We start from the raw sequence: 16,764 nt of genomic DNA, 5'->3' as shown, positions 1-16,764 counted from the left end.
ACACAGACACACACAGTCCTCCCGCTGCAGTCACTGCCAACACCCCAGCAGCACACAGACACACACAGTCCTCCCCGTACAATCACTGCCAATACCCCAGCCGCACACAGACACACACAGTCCTCCCCCTGCAGTCACTGCCAACACCCCAGCAGCACACAGACACACACAGTCCTCCCCGTACAATCACTGCCAACACCCCAGCAGCACAGACACACACAGTCCTCCCCCTGCAGTCACTGCCGACACCCCAGCAGCACACAGACACACACAGTCCTCCCCCTACAATCACTGCCAACACCCCAGCAGCACAGACACACACAGTCCTTCCCCTGCAGTCACTGCCAACACCCCAGCAGCACACAGACACACACAGTCCTCCCCCTGTAGTCACTGCCGACACCCCAGCAGCACACAGACACACACAGTCCTCCCCCTGCAGTCACTGCCGACACCCCAGCAGCACCCAGACACACACAGTCCTCCCCCTGCAGTCACTGCCGACACCCCAGCAGCACCCAGACACACACAGTCCTCCCCCTGCAGTCACTGCCAACACCCCAGCAGCACCCAGACACACAGTCCTCCCCCTGCAGTCACTGCCGACAACCCAGCAGCACCCAGACACACACAGTCCTCCCCCTGCAGTCACTGCCTACACCCCAGCAGCACCCAGACACACACAGTCCTCCCCCTGCAGTCACTGCCAACACCCCAGCAGCACCCAGACACACACAGTCCTCCCCCTGCAGTCACTGCCGACACCCCAGCAGCACCCAGACACACACAGTCCTCCCCCTGCAGTCACTGCCGACACCCCAGCAGCACACAGACACACAGTCCTCCCCCCGCAGTCACTGCCAACATCCTAGCAGTACCCAGACACACACAGTCCTTTCCCCCCCCCCGCAGTCACTGCCAACACCCCAGCAGCACCCAGACACACAGTCCTCCCCTGCAGTCACTGCCAACACCCCAGCAGCACCCAGACACACAGTCCTTCCCCTGCAGCCCTGCAGTTACTGCCAACACCCGAGCAGCACCCAGACACACACAGTCCTCCCCCCCGCAGTCACTGCCAACATCCTAGCAGTACCCAGACACACACAGTCCTCCCCCCGCAGTCACTGCCAACACCCCAGCAGCACCCAGACACACACAGTCCTCCCCTGCAGTCACTGCCAACACCCCAGTAGCACCCAGACACACAGTCCTTCCCCTGCAGTCACTGCCAACACCCGAGCAGCACCCAGACACACACAGTCCTCCCCCTGCAGTCACTGCCAACATCCTAGCAGTACCCAGACACACACAGTCCTCCCCTGCAGTCACTGCCAACACCCCAGCAGCACCCACACACACACAGTCCTCCCCTGCAGTCACTGCCAACACCCCAGCAGCACCCAGACACACAAAGTCCTCCCCATGCAGTCACTGCCAACACCCAGCAGCACCCAGACACACAAAGTCCTCCCCATGCAGTCACTGCCAACACCCAGCAGCACCCAGACACACACAGTCATCCCCCTGCAGTCACTGCCAACACCCCAGCAGCACCCAGACACACACAGTCCTCCCCCTGCAGTCACTGCCAACACCCCAGCAGCACACAGACACACACAGTCCTCCCCCTACAATCACTGCCGACACCCCAGCAGCACACAGACACACACAGTCCTCCCCCTGCAATCACTGCCAACAACCCAGAAGCACCCAGACACACAACACCCTAGCAGCACCCAGATACACACAGTCCTCCCCCTGCAGTCACTGCCAACACCCCAGCAGCACACACACACAGTCCTCCCCCTGCAGTCACTGCCAACACCCCAGCAGTACCCAGACACACACAGTCCTCCCCCTGCAGTCACTGCCAACATCCTAGCAGTACCCAGACACACACAGTCCTCCCCTGCAGTCACTGCCAACACCCCAGCAGCACCCAGACACACACAGTCCTCCCCATGCAGTCACTGCCAACACCCAGCAGCACCCAGACACACACACAGTCCTCCCCCTGCAGTCACTGCCGACACCCCAGCAGCACACAGACACACACAGTCCTCCCCCTGCAATCACTGCCAACACCCCAGCAGCACCCAGACACACAGTCCTCCCCCTGCAGTCACTGCCGACACCCCAGCAGCACCCAGACACACAACACCCTAGCAGCACCCAGACACACACAGTCCTCCCCCTGCAATCACTGCCAACAACCCAGCAGCACCCAGACACACAACACCCTAGCAGCACCCAGATACACACAGTCCTCCCCCTGCAGTCACTGTCAACACCCCAGCAGCACACAGACACACACAGTCCTCCCCCTGCAGTCACTGCCAACACCCCAGCAGCACCCAGACACACACAGTCCTCCCCCTGCAGTCACTGCCAACACCCCAGCAGCACCTAGACACACACAGTCCTCCCCCTGCAGTCACTGCCAACATCCTAGCAGTACCCAGACACAGTCCTCCCCTGCAGTCACTGCCAATACCCCAGCAGCACCCAGACACACACAGTCCTTCCCCTGTAGTTACTGCCAACACCTGAGCAGCACCCAGATACACACAGTCCTCCCCATGCAGTCACTGCCAACACCCAGCAGCACCCAGACACACAGTCCTCCCCTGCAGTCACTGCCAACACCCAGCAGCACCCAGACACACACAGTCCTCCCCCTGCAGTCACTGCCAACACCCAGCAGCACCCAGACACACACAGTCCTTCCCCTGCAGTCACTACCGACACCCCAGCAGCACCCAGACACACAGTCCTCCCCTGCAGTCACTGCCAACACCCAGCAGCACCCAGACACACACAGTCCTCCCCCTGCAGTCACTGCCAACACCCCAGCAGCATCCAGACACACACAGTCCTCCCCCTGCAATCACTGCCAACAACCCAGAAGCACCCAGACACACAACACCCTAGCAGCACCCAGATACACACAGTCCTCCCCCTGCAGTCACTGCCAACACCCCAGCAGCACACAGACACACACAGTCCTCCCCCTGCAGTCACTGCCAACACCCCAGCAGTACCCAGACACACACAGTCCTCCCCCTGCAGTCACTGCCAACATCCTAGCAGTACCCAGACACACACAGTCCTCCCCCTGCAATCACTGCCAACACCCCAGCAGCACCCAGACACACACAGTCCTCCCCTGCAGTCACTGCCAACACCCAGCAGCACCCAGACACACACAGTCCTCCTCTGCAGTCACTGCCGACACCCCAGCAGCACCCAGACACACAGTCCTCCCCTGCAGTCACTGCCAACACCCAGCAGCACCCAGACACACACAGTCCTTCCACTGCAGTCACTACCGACACCCCAGCAGCACCCAGACACACAGTCCTCCCCTGCAGTCACTGCCAACACCCAGCAGCACCCAGACACACACAGTCCTCCCCCTGCAATCACTGCCAACAACCCAGCAGCACCCAGACACACAACACCCTAGCAGCACCCAAATACACACAGTCCTCCCCCTGCAGTCACTGTCAACACCCCAGCAGCACACAGACACACACACAGTCCTCCCCCTGCAGTCACTGCCAACACCCCAGCAGCACCTAGACACACACAGTCCTCCCCCTGCAGTCACTGCCAACATCCTAGCAGTACCCAGACACACAGTCCTCCCCTGCAGTCACTGCCAACACCCCAGCAGCACCCAGACACACAGTCCTTCCCCTGCAGTTACTGCCAACACCTGAGCAGCACCCAGACACACACAGTCCTCCCCATGCAGTCACTGCCAACACCCAGCAGCACCCAGACACACACAGTCCTCCCCCTGCAGTCACTGCCGACACCCCAGCAGCACCCAGACACACACAGTCCTCCCCATGCAGTCACTGCCAACACCCAGCAGCACCCAGACACACACAGTCCTCCCCTGCAGTCTCTGCCAACACCCAGCAGCACCCAGACACACACAGTCCTCCCCTGCAGTCACTGCCGACACCCCAGCAGCACCCAGACACACAGTCCTCCCCTGCAGTTACTGCCGACACCCAGCAGCACCTAGACGCACACAGTCCTCCCCTGCAGTCACTGTCAACACCCAGAAGCACCCAGACACACACAGTCCTCCCCCTGCAGTCACTGCCAACATCCTAGCAGCACCCGGACACACAGTCCTCCCCTGCAGTCACTGCCAACACCCGGCAGCACCCAGACACACACAGTCCTCCCCCTGCAGTCACTGCCAACATCCTAGCAGCACCCGGACACACAGTCCTCCCCTGCAGTCACTGCCAACACCCAGCAGCACCCAGACACACACAGTCCTCCCCCTGCAGTCACTGCCGACACCCCAGCAGCACCCAGACACACAGTCCTCCCCTGCAGTTACTGCCGACACCCAGCAGCACCTAGACACACACAGTCCTCCCCTGCAGTCACTGTCAACACCCAGCAGCACCCAGACACACACAGTCCTCCCCCTGCAGTCACTGCCAACATCCTAGCAGCACCCGGACACACAGTCCTCCCCTGCAGTCACTGCCAACACCCGGCAGCACCCAGACACACACAGTCCTCCCCCTGCAGTCACTGCCAACATCCTAGCAGCACCCGGACACACAGTCCTCCCCTGCAGTCACTGCCAACACCCGGCAGCACCCAGACACACACAGTCCTCCCCCTGCAGTCACTGCCAACCAGTGCCGTAACTAGACATTTTAGCGATGTGTGCAAAAAACAGCACTGGCACCTGCCCCCCATGTTTAAATTAAAATAGGGCCAATACGCGCCATAGACATGCGTAAAATATATAGGAGCATGGCTTCATGGGAAAGGGGCGTGGCCACAAAATACTAATTCATATTACGCTGCACAGTAGTCTCCATTATTTAAATTGCGCTGCACAGTAGCGCCACTTACACACATTACACCAGGTAGAGCCCCTATCACACATTACACCTAGTAGAGCCCCTATTACGCCAGGTAAAGCCCCTATCACACAGTACACCTGGTAGAGCCCATATCACACTATCACTATCACCCTATCACACATTACACCTGGTAGAGCACCATTACGCCAGGTAGAGCTCCTATCACACATTACACCAGTTAGAGTCCCCTTTTACACAGTATGGCAGGTAGCCCCTGATACCCATTACGCCAGGTAGAGCCCACATTATGCCAGGTAGAGCCCGATGGTGTGGGTGTGTGAGTGTGTGTCTGTGTGTGTGGTGGAGTATGTGCCTGTGTGTGGTCTCTCCCCACTATCCGGAGTGCATGACTTTAGCTAATGCTGTACCAGCTGGAACCCAGGAGCGCTGCATCTTCCACAAGTTAAAGTATAGCACTGGCCGGCGCTGACAGGTAATGTAGGCTGGACACATATTGCAGTGCAGAACTCTCCGGGCGGGTGTTGCCAGCCGTGTGCGTCGTCTCTCCCCCCTCCCCAGCGTGCACAACCTCTCCTAACACTGTGACTGCACTAGCTGGATCTATAGTACAGCTCTGCCTGGCAATGACAATTAGAACTCTCAGAACTCTCCAGGTGTTGCCAGCGGTTCTGCGACCACAGTGCATATGCGCTGTGTGCCATGCACCGCTGGCACACACCTAGTTACGGCCCTGCTGCCAACATCCCAGCAGCACCCAGACACACAGTCCTGCCCCTACAGTCACTGCCAACACCCCAGCAGCACCCAGACACACAGTCCTGCCCCTGCAGTCGCTGCCAACACCACAGCAGCACCCAGACACACAGTCCTGCCCCTGCAGTCGCTGCCAACACCCCAGCAGCACCCAGACACACACAGTCCTCCCCCTGCAGTCACTACAGTCCTCCCCCTGCAGTCGCTGCCAACACCCCAGTAGCACCCAGACACACACAGTCCTCCCCCTGCAGTCACTGCCAACTTCCCAGCAGCACCCAGACACACACAGTCCTGCCCCTGCAGTCGCTGCCAACACCACAGCAGCACCCAGACACACAGTCCTGCCCCTGCAGTCGCTGCCAACACCCCAGCAGCACCCAGATACACACAGTCCTCCCCCTGCAGTCACTGCCAACACCCCAGCAGCACACAGACACACACAGTCCTCCCCCTGCAGTCACTGCCAACACCCCAGTAGCACCCAGACACAAACAGTCCTTCCCCTGCAGTCACTGCCAACATCCTAGCAGTACCCAGACACACACAGTCCTCCCCTGCAGTCACTGCCAACACCCCAGCAGCACCCAGACACACACAGTCCTTCCCGTGCAGTTACTGCCAACACCCGAGCAGCACCCAGACACACACAGTCCTCCCCTGCAGTCACTGCCGACACCCCAGCAGCACACAGACACACACAGTCCTCCCCCTGCAATCACTGCCAACACCCCAGCAGCACCCGGACACACAGTCCTCCCCTGCAGTCACTGCCAACACCCAGCAGCACCTAGACACACACAGTCCTCCCCCTGCAGTCACTGCCAACCAGTGCCGTAACTAGACATTTTAGCGATGTGTGCAAAAAACAGCACTGGCACCCGCCCCCCCATATTTAACATAGGGCCAGTACGCGCCATAGACATGCGTAAAATATATAGGAGCATGGCTTCATGGGAAAGGGGCGTGGCCACAAAATGCTAATTCATATTACGCTGCACAGTAGTCTCCATTATTTAAATTGCGCTGCACAGTAGCGCCACTTACACACATTACACCAGGTAGAGCCCCTATCACACATTACACCTAGTAGAGCCCCTATTACGCCAGGTAAAGCCCCTATCACACAGTACACCTGGTAGAGCCCCTATCACACTATCACACATTACACCTGGTAGAGCCCCATTACGCCAGGTAGAGCCCCTATCACACATTACACAAGTTAGAGTCCCCTTTTACACAGTATGGCAGGTAGCCCCTGATACCCATTACGCCAGGTAGAGCCCACATTATGCCAGGTAGAGCCCGATGGTGTGGGTGTGTGAGTGTGTGTCTGTGTGTGTGGTGGAGTATGTGCCTGTGTGTGGTCTCTCCCCACTATCCGGAGTGCATGACTTTAGCTAATGCTGTACCAGCTGGAACCCAGGAGCGCTGCATCTTCCACAAGTTAAAGTATAGCACTGGCCGGCGCTGACAGGTAATGTAGGCTAGATACATATTGCAGTGCAGAACTCTCCGGGCGGGTGTTGCCAGCCATGTGCGTCGTCTCTCCGCTTTCCCCAGCGTGCACAACCTGGCACACACCTAGTTACGGCCCCTGCAGTCACTGCCAACACCCCAGCAGCACCCAGACACACAGTCCTGCCCCTGCAGTCACTGCCAACACCCCAGCAGCACCCAGACACACAGTCCTGCCCCTGCAGTCCCTGCCAACACCACAGGAGCACCCAGACACACAGTCCTGCCCTTGCAGTCGCTGCCAACACCCCAGCAGCACCCAGACACACACACAGTCCTCCCCCTGCAGTCACTGCCAACTTCCCAGCAGCACCCAGACACACACAGTCCTCCCCCTGCAGTCACTGCCAACATCCCAGAAGCACCAGACCCCCCCCCATATATTCACTGCCAGCACCACCCAAATACACACACTGCCTCCCTGTATTCACTTGCAATACCTCAGCAGCACATTAACACACTGCTCCCCCTGTATTTACTAGTAACACCCCAGGAGCCCACAGATACACACCCTCGCCCTGTGCATTGACTGCCAACACTACAGCAGCACCAGTGGCGAATTTTACCTATGGGCTGCCAGATTGCAGCTCCCCTAGGTAAAAAAACACCACCTCAGCTCCTGTCAGTGAGCCAGATGCAGTACGCAAGACTGTACTGGCTACAGTGTGACTGGCAGTGGCTTCCTATTGGAAGTCCTACCTGTCAATCACAGACACTACAGGTGTATCCTCCCTCTGGACTGCCAGATCGGGCTGCAATTAGCAGAGAGCTGGCTTCCTGTAGGAAGCCACTCCCGCTACCTTTCGGGCAGCCCTAGCCGGCTTCTATGGGCTGCAACCGATGCAGTCCATAGAAGCCGGAGGTTTGCGCATGTGCAGTAGCGTCGCCAGTACAGCACATGCGCCGGTCCTGGCGTCTGTGAATTGCATTTTACAGATGTCGGGACCCAGACAGTCACAGGGACAAGGAAGCAGGGACCCAGCAGCACGGCAACCGGCAGAACCCCTCCTCCACCAAGGTAGGAGCTGCCACTGAGCATCACCCAGACACACACTTCTCCCCCAATTAACTAGCAACACCTTAGCACACAAATACCACCTGTTGCTGATCAGGGTTTTCCGCTCTTGCTATCTGCTGGTCCCACCGCAACAGCAGAGGCAGCAGATCCTGCGCGTGTGAGGGGGAAGAGATAACAAAAGATGGAGGAGACATTCATGCAGTTTCCTTGCTTGAGATCCGTTCCTTAGCTGGGACAGGACTCTGGGGTGGGTGCCCTGTGAGAGGACTGCGGCACATGCACCCCTGGGTTCCCTGCTTATTCTTACTCTGAGGCGCATAAAGCAGAGTTCGCCCTTCACCGCTGGCACCCGAAAGCACCGCCTTCCATTGTCTCCTGTATTTCTGCCTGTGGTGTATATATAATGGGTGCAGTGTGTGCGGTGCACACGGGCCCCAGGGGGGCCCACACCGCACACCCTGCACTCATTTTTTCAATACTCACTTCTCCGGAGTCCCCCGCTGGCGTTAGCATCTATCTACAAATCTCTGAGTAAATAGACGTCGGCCATTTTCCCAGAGTTTTGCGCATGTGCAGTTTGGGAGTCTCTGGGAAAATGGCCACCACGCCATTTCCCCAGAGATTTGTGCATGCGCAGTAGAGTCTGGGCTCTTCTTGTGCTCAGCCGGCTACAGAGGAGGGGGCCCGGACAGAGGAGGTTGCACACGGGCTTCCTTCTCTGTTAATACACCCCTGGATGTCCACCCCTGTCTCTTCTTTTGATTTGGTATAATTCTTAATACATGGTCTTTACTTTGCATGCATCAAAATTATTGCTGCAGATACTAAAGGAAGAGAGTACCAGATACTACATAGAAGCAGGTACTGGATACCATTGATGATCAAAAAATGCACCTGAGCTGCACTGCAACACTAGTTTTACACTGATGTGTCTTCATGGTCCACGCAACTCACAATGAGGCCCACCTGCCCTTCGCAAGATAAATGTGTACCTTGATGTGTGCAGAGGAAGCAAAATCTTTGCAGGCCGATTGTGCATAGGTCACATTAAAATCCACACTGCTATCCCTTTAGCTCTACCCCACTCACTAAATAAAACATTTTGGTTTCTCTATAATACTGCTTAGTGTAATCAAAACTGTCATTACTACTGTACAAGACATTTTTCTTACATCACTGTAAAGAGTGCATAGAAATCCACCTTTCCTTCAAACACTGGCAGAGATTGGGCATCATTCTACACTCTTAATAAAAACGAGTTTTATGGTAAGAACTTACCTTTGTTAAAACTCTTTCTGCGAGGTACACTGGGCTCCACAAGTCTGGACAATGGGGTGTAGAGTAGCATCTTGATCCGAGGCACCAACAGACTCAAAGCTTTGACTGTTCCCAGAATGCACAGCGCCGCCTCCTATATCACCCCGCCTCCCAGCACAGGAGCTCAGTTTTAATTAACCAGCAAAATGCAGTAGCAGGAAAAGAAACGACAACGGTTAGTAGCCACATATACCACACTCTCACGACAAGAGAAGTGTCAGCGGCTAATGCCATACCAACCCAAAGAAGCCAAGTGCATCAGGGTGGGCGCCTTGTGGAGCCCAGTGTACCTCGCAGAAAGAATTTTAACAAAGGTAAGTTCTTACCATAAAACTCATTTTCTGCTGCGGGGTACACTGGGCTCCACAAGTCTGGACAATGGGGATGTCCTAAAGCAGTTCCTTATGGGAGGGGACGCACTGTAGCGGGCACAAGAACCCGGCGTCCAAAGGAAGCATCCTGGGAAGCGGCAGTATCGAAGGCATAGAACCTTATGAACGTGTTCCCGGAGGACCACGTAGCCGCCTTGCATAATTCAAGGGTCGCACCATGGTGGGCCGCCCAAGAAGGTCCAACAGGGCCGTAATGGGAGCAGGAGCTGACAGACCAGCCTTCACATAAGCATGTGCAATCACCATTCTAATCCATCTGGCCAGGGTCTGCTTGTGAGCAGGCCAGCCACGTTTGTGAAATCCAAACAAAACAAAGAGAATCAGATTTTCGAATAGAAGCAGTTCTCTTCACATAGATACGGAGAGCCCGTACCACATCCAAAGACCGCTCTTTGGGAGACAAATCAGGAGAGACAAAGGCTGGAACCACAATCTCCTGATTAAGGTGGAACGAAGAAACCACCTTAGGTAAATATCCGGGACGAGTCCTAAGAACCGCCCGGTCACGGTGAAAAATCAGATATGGGGAACTACAAGACAAGGCACCCAGATCCGACACTCTTCTAGCAGAGGCAATAGCCAGCAAGAACACCACCTTAAGGGAAAGCCACTTAAGGTCAGCTGAACCAAGAGGTTCAAATGGAGGCTCCTGCAACGCCTCCAAAACCACCGACAAGTCCCAAGGAGCCACAGGCGGGACATAGGGAGGTTGGATGCGCAACACACCCTGAGTGAAAGTATGAACATCAGGTAAAGTCGCAATTTTTCTCTGAAACCACACCGACAAGGCAGAAATATGAACCTTGAGGGAGGCCAGACGCAGGACTAAATCTAGGCCCTGCTGCAGAAAAGCCAAAAGTTTGGCTCATAATTGTTAGATGCGCACCAAACAAAGTATGAATGCCAGACCCTATGGTAAATCCGAGCAGAAGCCGGTTTACGGGCCCGCAACATAGTTTTAATGACCTCTTCAGAAAAACCCTTAGCCCTCAAGATGGAAGCTTCAAGAGCCACGCCGTCAAAGATAGCTGGGCTAGGTCCTGGTAGACACAAGGGCCCTGAACGAGGAGGTCTGGGCGTTGTGAAAGTAGAAGTGGACGCTCTGACGATAGGCCTTGCAGGTCTGAGAACAAGTGCCGTCTGGGCCACGCTGGAGCTATTGAGAATCAGATTTCCTTTTTCTTGCTTGAACATACGAATTACCCTGGGCAGGAGTGACACCGGAGGAAACACGTACGGCAGCCGAAACCTCCACGGCACCGCCAGTGCATCCACGAATGCTGCTCGAGGATCCCTTGTCCTTGCTCCGAAGACCGGAACCTTGTGATTGTGTCGAGATGCCATCAGATCAGTGGCGTAACTAGAAGTTTTTCTCCCCCAAGCCAAAAAAATTCTTCGCCCCCCCCCCCCAATCCCCCATAATTGGCACTATGAAAGGGACAAACAGGGTGTGTGGCTTCGTTTGAATGGGCGTGGCTTTGCATAAAGGGGCGTGGTATTGCAGGAAAAGACTTCCTTATACCCCAGTTTTGCAACCTGCACGCCCAGACGTTAGCCACCACGGGAAAGAAAAATAATCCTGATTCATGCCCCTTACATTATTTGTCATATTTCCTCCTTATAGTAATGCCCAGTATACATTATGCCACATACTGCAATGGCCCTTAGACATTATTCCACGCACAATAATGCACATGACACAATATGCACACACCATAATGCCCCCGACACATTATGCCACACACCGTAATGCCTGTGACACATTATGCCACACACCGTAATGCCTGTGACACATGACGACAGGAATCGCAATGCCCGTTATACATTATGCTACACACTGCAATGCCCCTGATACATTAGAGCACATACAATGTCTGTGACACATTATGCCACACACCGTAATGCCTGTGACACATGACGACAGGAATCGCAATGCCCGTTATACATTATGCTACACACTGCAATGCCCCTGATACATTATAGCACATACAATGTCTGTGACACATTATGCCACACACCGTAATGCCTGTGACACATTATGCCACACACCGTAATGCCTGTGACACATGACGACAGGAATCGCAATGCCCGTTATACATTATGCTACACACTGCAATGCCCCTGATAGATTATAGCACATACAATGCCTGTGACACATTATGACACACACTGCAATGACCCTGAGACATTATACCACAATGCCCGTGATATAGTATACAACACACAGTAATGCCCGACACATTATGACACATACCGCATGTCCGTGATACATTATGCCACACACTGCAATGACCCTGAGACATTATACCACATATCACAATGCCCGTGATATAGTATACCATACACCATAATACCTGTGACACATACCGCAATGCCCGTTATACATAATGCCACACTGCAATGCCCCTGAGACATTATACCACAAGGCACGTGATATAGTATGCCACACACCGTAATGCCTGTGACACATTATGACACACACTGCAATGTCCGTGATACATTATGCCACACACCGTAATGCCCATTACACATTAAATCCTACAGTAAGGCTTCTAATTACTTTTAAATTACCTGCTCGTTGCCAGGGGTTTCATGCTCTTGGTTCCATGCACGGTGACAGGGGTTTTCATGCACTGGGTGTCATGCTCGTTGCCAGGAGTTTCATGCACTGGGTGTCATGCTCGTTGCTAGGGGGTAGTGCTTGTTGCTAGGGCTGTGCTCCCAGTACCACATATGTCCCCAGTGCCACATATTCCCCCACGGTGCCAGGTACTCACATGCCCCCAGTGCCAAATATAGCCCCCCCCTCCCCCAGTGCCACATATGCCCCCAGTGCCAGATATTCCCCCACAGTGCCAGGTGCTCACGTGCCCCCAGTGCCAAATATAGCCCCCCCATGTGCCAGGTACACATGCAGTGCCATATATCCCCCTCAGTATCCCCCCCCCAGTGCCATATATGCCCCCTCAGTGCCATATATGCCCCCACACTTCCCCCCCAGTGCCATATATACCCCCTCAGTGCCCCCCCAGTGCCATATATGCTCCCTCAGTGCCCCCTGTGCCATACATGCCCCCTCAGTGCCATATATGCCCCCTCAGTGCCCCCTGTGCCATACATGCCCCCTCAGTGCCATATATGCCCCCTCAGTGCCCCCTGTGTCATACATGCCCCTCAGTGCCATATATGCCCCCTGTGCCATACATGCCCCCTCAGTGCCATATATGCCCCTTGTGCCATACATGCCCCCTCAGTGCCATATATGTTCCCTCAGTGTCCCCTGTGCCATACATGCCCCCTCAGTGTCATATATGCCCCCTCAGTGTGTCCCCCCCCCCCTCGCTGCTCTGAAGGAGGGACAAGGAGGGCACAGCGCGCGCCTCTCTCATGTCCCTCCTGCATCTCCGTCTCTCTGGTCTAATAAAGGAAGTGCCGGTTCGTGAGCCAATCAGAGCTCACGAACGGCACTTCCATTATTAGACCAGATGGACGGAGACGCAGGATGGACACTGGAGAGGCGTGCGCGGCGCGCTGTGCCCTCCGTGTCCCGTTACAGCAGGGAGGGAGAGGAGACAGCAGATTGACATGCGGACGCTTGTCCGCATGTCAATCTGCTCTAAATCAGTGGCGGCGCCCCCGCAGCCCCTCGCCCCCAAGCCACCGCGAGGGCTGCGGGCGCAGTAGTTACGCCACTGCATCAGATCCACATCTGGAAGACCCCACCTTTCCACGAGGAGTTGAAACACTTGTGGATGGAGGCCCCACTCACCGGCATGCACGTCCTGACGACTGCGAAAGTCCGCTTCCCAATTCAGGACTCCCGGAATGAATATTGCTGGTAGATGGCGTTCTGCCCACTGTAGAATCCGTGAGGCTTCCTTCATTGCCAAACGGCTTCGAGTGCCGCCTTGATGACTTATGTAAGCCACTGTGGTGGCGTTGTCCGACTGTACTTGAACAGGACGGTTCTGAATGAAATGCTGGGCCAGGTTCAAAGCATTGAAGACCGCCCGCAACTCCAGAATAGTGATCGAGAGGAGAGATTCCTCCTTGGTCCATCGACCCTGCTGCTCCAGCACCGCGCCCCAACCTCTTAGACTGGCATCTGTCGTCAACAGGACCCAGTTGGATATCCAGGAGGGACAGCCCCTGCACAATTGTTGGCCCTGGAGCCACCAGAGCAGCGACAGACGGACCTCCGGAGTCAATGAGATCATGTGAGACCTGATCCGGTGAGGCAGGCCGTCCCACTTGGCTAGAATCAGCCTCTGGAGGGGGCGAGAATGGAATTGAGCATACTCCACCATGTCGAATGCTGACACCATGAGGCCCAGCGCCTGCATAGCCGAATGTATCGACACTTGCGGACGAGAGAGGAAGCAACGAAATCCTGTCCTGAAGCTTCAGGACTTTCTCCTGAGACAAGAACAACCTCTGGTTGTGAGTGTCTAACAGCGCTCCCAGGTGCACCATGCTCTGAGCAGGGACCAGGGAGGATTTCTTCCAGCTGATGAGCCACCCGTGGGCTTTTAGAAACCGGACCGTCATATCCAGATGACACAGGAGAAGATCTGGGGAATTTGCCAGGATTAACAAGTCGTTCAGATACGGCAGTATCCTGTCCCCTTGATGGCGGAGTACCACCGTCATCACCGCCATAACTTTGGTAAAGACTCGCGGAGCCGTTGTTAAACCAAAAAGGTAACGCACGAAACTGGTAATGGATGTTGCCAATAGCAAACCTCAGGTATTGTTGATGTGACACTGCTATAGGAATATGCAGGTAAGCATCCTGTATGTCCAAGGAGACCATGTAGTAGTCCCCAGGTTCCAAGGCCAGAACTATAGAGCGAAGGGTTTCCATACGGAACTTGGAAATCTTCACAAACCTGTTCAATGCCTTGAGGTTGAGCATGGGCCGGGAGGACCCATTAGGTTTCGGGACTAGAAACAGCGGAGAATAGTACCCCCGGCCCCTCTGAGCAAGAGGCACCTGTACTACGACTCCTGTATCCAGGAGGGTCTGTACCACGAGTGTAGAGTTTTTGCCTTTGTCCGGTCCAAAGGGATGTCTGTCTGGCAAAATCGATGAGGGGGTCGGTTTTTGAAGGCAATGGCGTAACCTTGAGTAACGTCTTCCCGTACCCAGGCATCTGAAGTGGTCTTCAATCATTCCTGGGTATACCCTAGAAGCCGGCCTCCCACCCTGGGATCCCCCAGGGGGAGGCCCGCCCCGTCATGCGGCAGGCTTATCGTCTTGGTACCTGGCTGACGGGCAGCCCAGGCTCTTTTGGGCTTCGGCTTACCAGGTTTGGAAGTGCGGGCCTGCTTATGGTACGCCTGACCTTTTGCTTTACCTGAAGGACGAAAGGGTCGAAAGGACGTACCTTTATCCTTCAACACAGAAGGAGCGGTATTAGGTAGACAGGCAGTTTTGGGAGTAGCCAAGTCAGCCACTATCTTATTTAAGTCTTCCCCAAACAGAATATCTCCCTTGAAAGGGAGTACCTCCAGGGTTTTTCTAGAGTCCAGATCCACAGACCAGGATCTCAGCCGCAATATCCGGCGAGCCAGGACTGACATAGTAGAAGCCTTGGCTGCCAGGATACCGGCATCAGAAGCCGCCTCTTTAATATAGCGAGAAGCTGTGACAATATATGACAAGCATTGTCTAGCATGGTCAGAGGAGATTTCAGCTTCTAACTCCAAGGCCCATGCTTCAATAGCCTCAGCAGCCCATGAAGCTGCAATAGTAGGCCTTTGTGCAGCACCCGTGAGGGTGTAAATCGCTTTTAGACAACCCTCCACACGTTTATCCGTAGGCTCTTTTAGAGACGTGACGGTAGTGACAGGTAGAGCTGAGGAAACCACCATCCTAGCCACATGCGAGTCCACTGGAAGAGGTGTTTCCCAATTCTTAGACAGCTCTGGCACGAGGGGATAGCGAGCCAGCATCCTCTTTTGAGGCACAAACTTCGTACCCGGGTTTTCCCAGGGTTCCTGACGTATATCCACTAGGTGATCAGAGTGAGGTAAAACCTGTTTAACCACCTTCTGACGCTTGAACCTATCTGGTTTCTTAGGAAGCACGGATGGCTCGGGATCATCCGTAATCTGCAGAATTAACTTAATAGCCTCCAAAAGGTCAGGAACATCCACATGTGAACTACCCGCCCCATCAGCTGTATCTGAGTCAGAACCTGTGGGGTCAGTGTAAGTGCCGTCCTCATCAGACGAGGTGTCGGGACAGCAGTGGATTGTGAGGAGACGAGCGCTCGCTTAGAGGACCTCTTGGACTTAGGCGAGCGTTGGTCAGACTTTTTAGTAGTCAAGGACTGGTTCAACTTCTTTAATTGAGCAGATAAATCGTCCGCCCACGGCGGGTTAGCTGCAGGGCCGACATACGGTTGTACCGGCATTGGGGGTCCCATAAGGGGTGTTAGTTTATGAACTAGCGTATGCAGAAGCGTGGAAAAAGAGGCCCACGGTGGGTCAGTATGTGCCTCCGTTGCCACAGTCCCACTGGGGGTAAGGAGCCCCCAGAACCAGAGCCCACAGCTGCTATATTCTCCTCATATGGGTCTGTGGCTTCAGCAACACCAGCAGTGTGTTCCGCCCCAGAACCGTTACCCTCAGAATCAGACATGATATAACTTACAGTATGAGGTAACACAGTACAATTATCAGCAGCACAATATCCCAAACCCCTGCGCAGTGTAGTCAGCACTAGCAGAGATAAAGGAGAGATATGGTGACCAAACCACAGAGAAAAATACGTAATACAGTATATCTTTGTGAAAATCCTATATTAGATAACACCTGACGCACCAAGCCCCCTCAGGTTATAGAATATAGGGATAGCAAGTTGAGTGAAAGACACGAGATTGACACCACTCAG

Source organism: Pseudophryne corroboree, chromosome 4, assembly GCF_028390025.1.
Source record: "Pseudophryne corroboree isolate aPseCor3 chromosome 4, aPseCor3.hap2, whole genome shotgun sequence".
NCBI lineage: Eukaryota > Metazoa > Chordata > Amphibia > Anura > Myobatrachidae > Pseudophryne > Pseudophryne corroboree.
The sequence above is the reverse complement of the archived record's forward strand: the minus strand, read 5'-3'. Positions refer to the sequence as shown.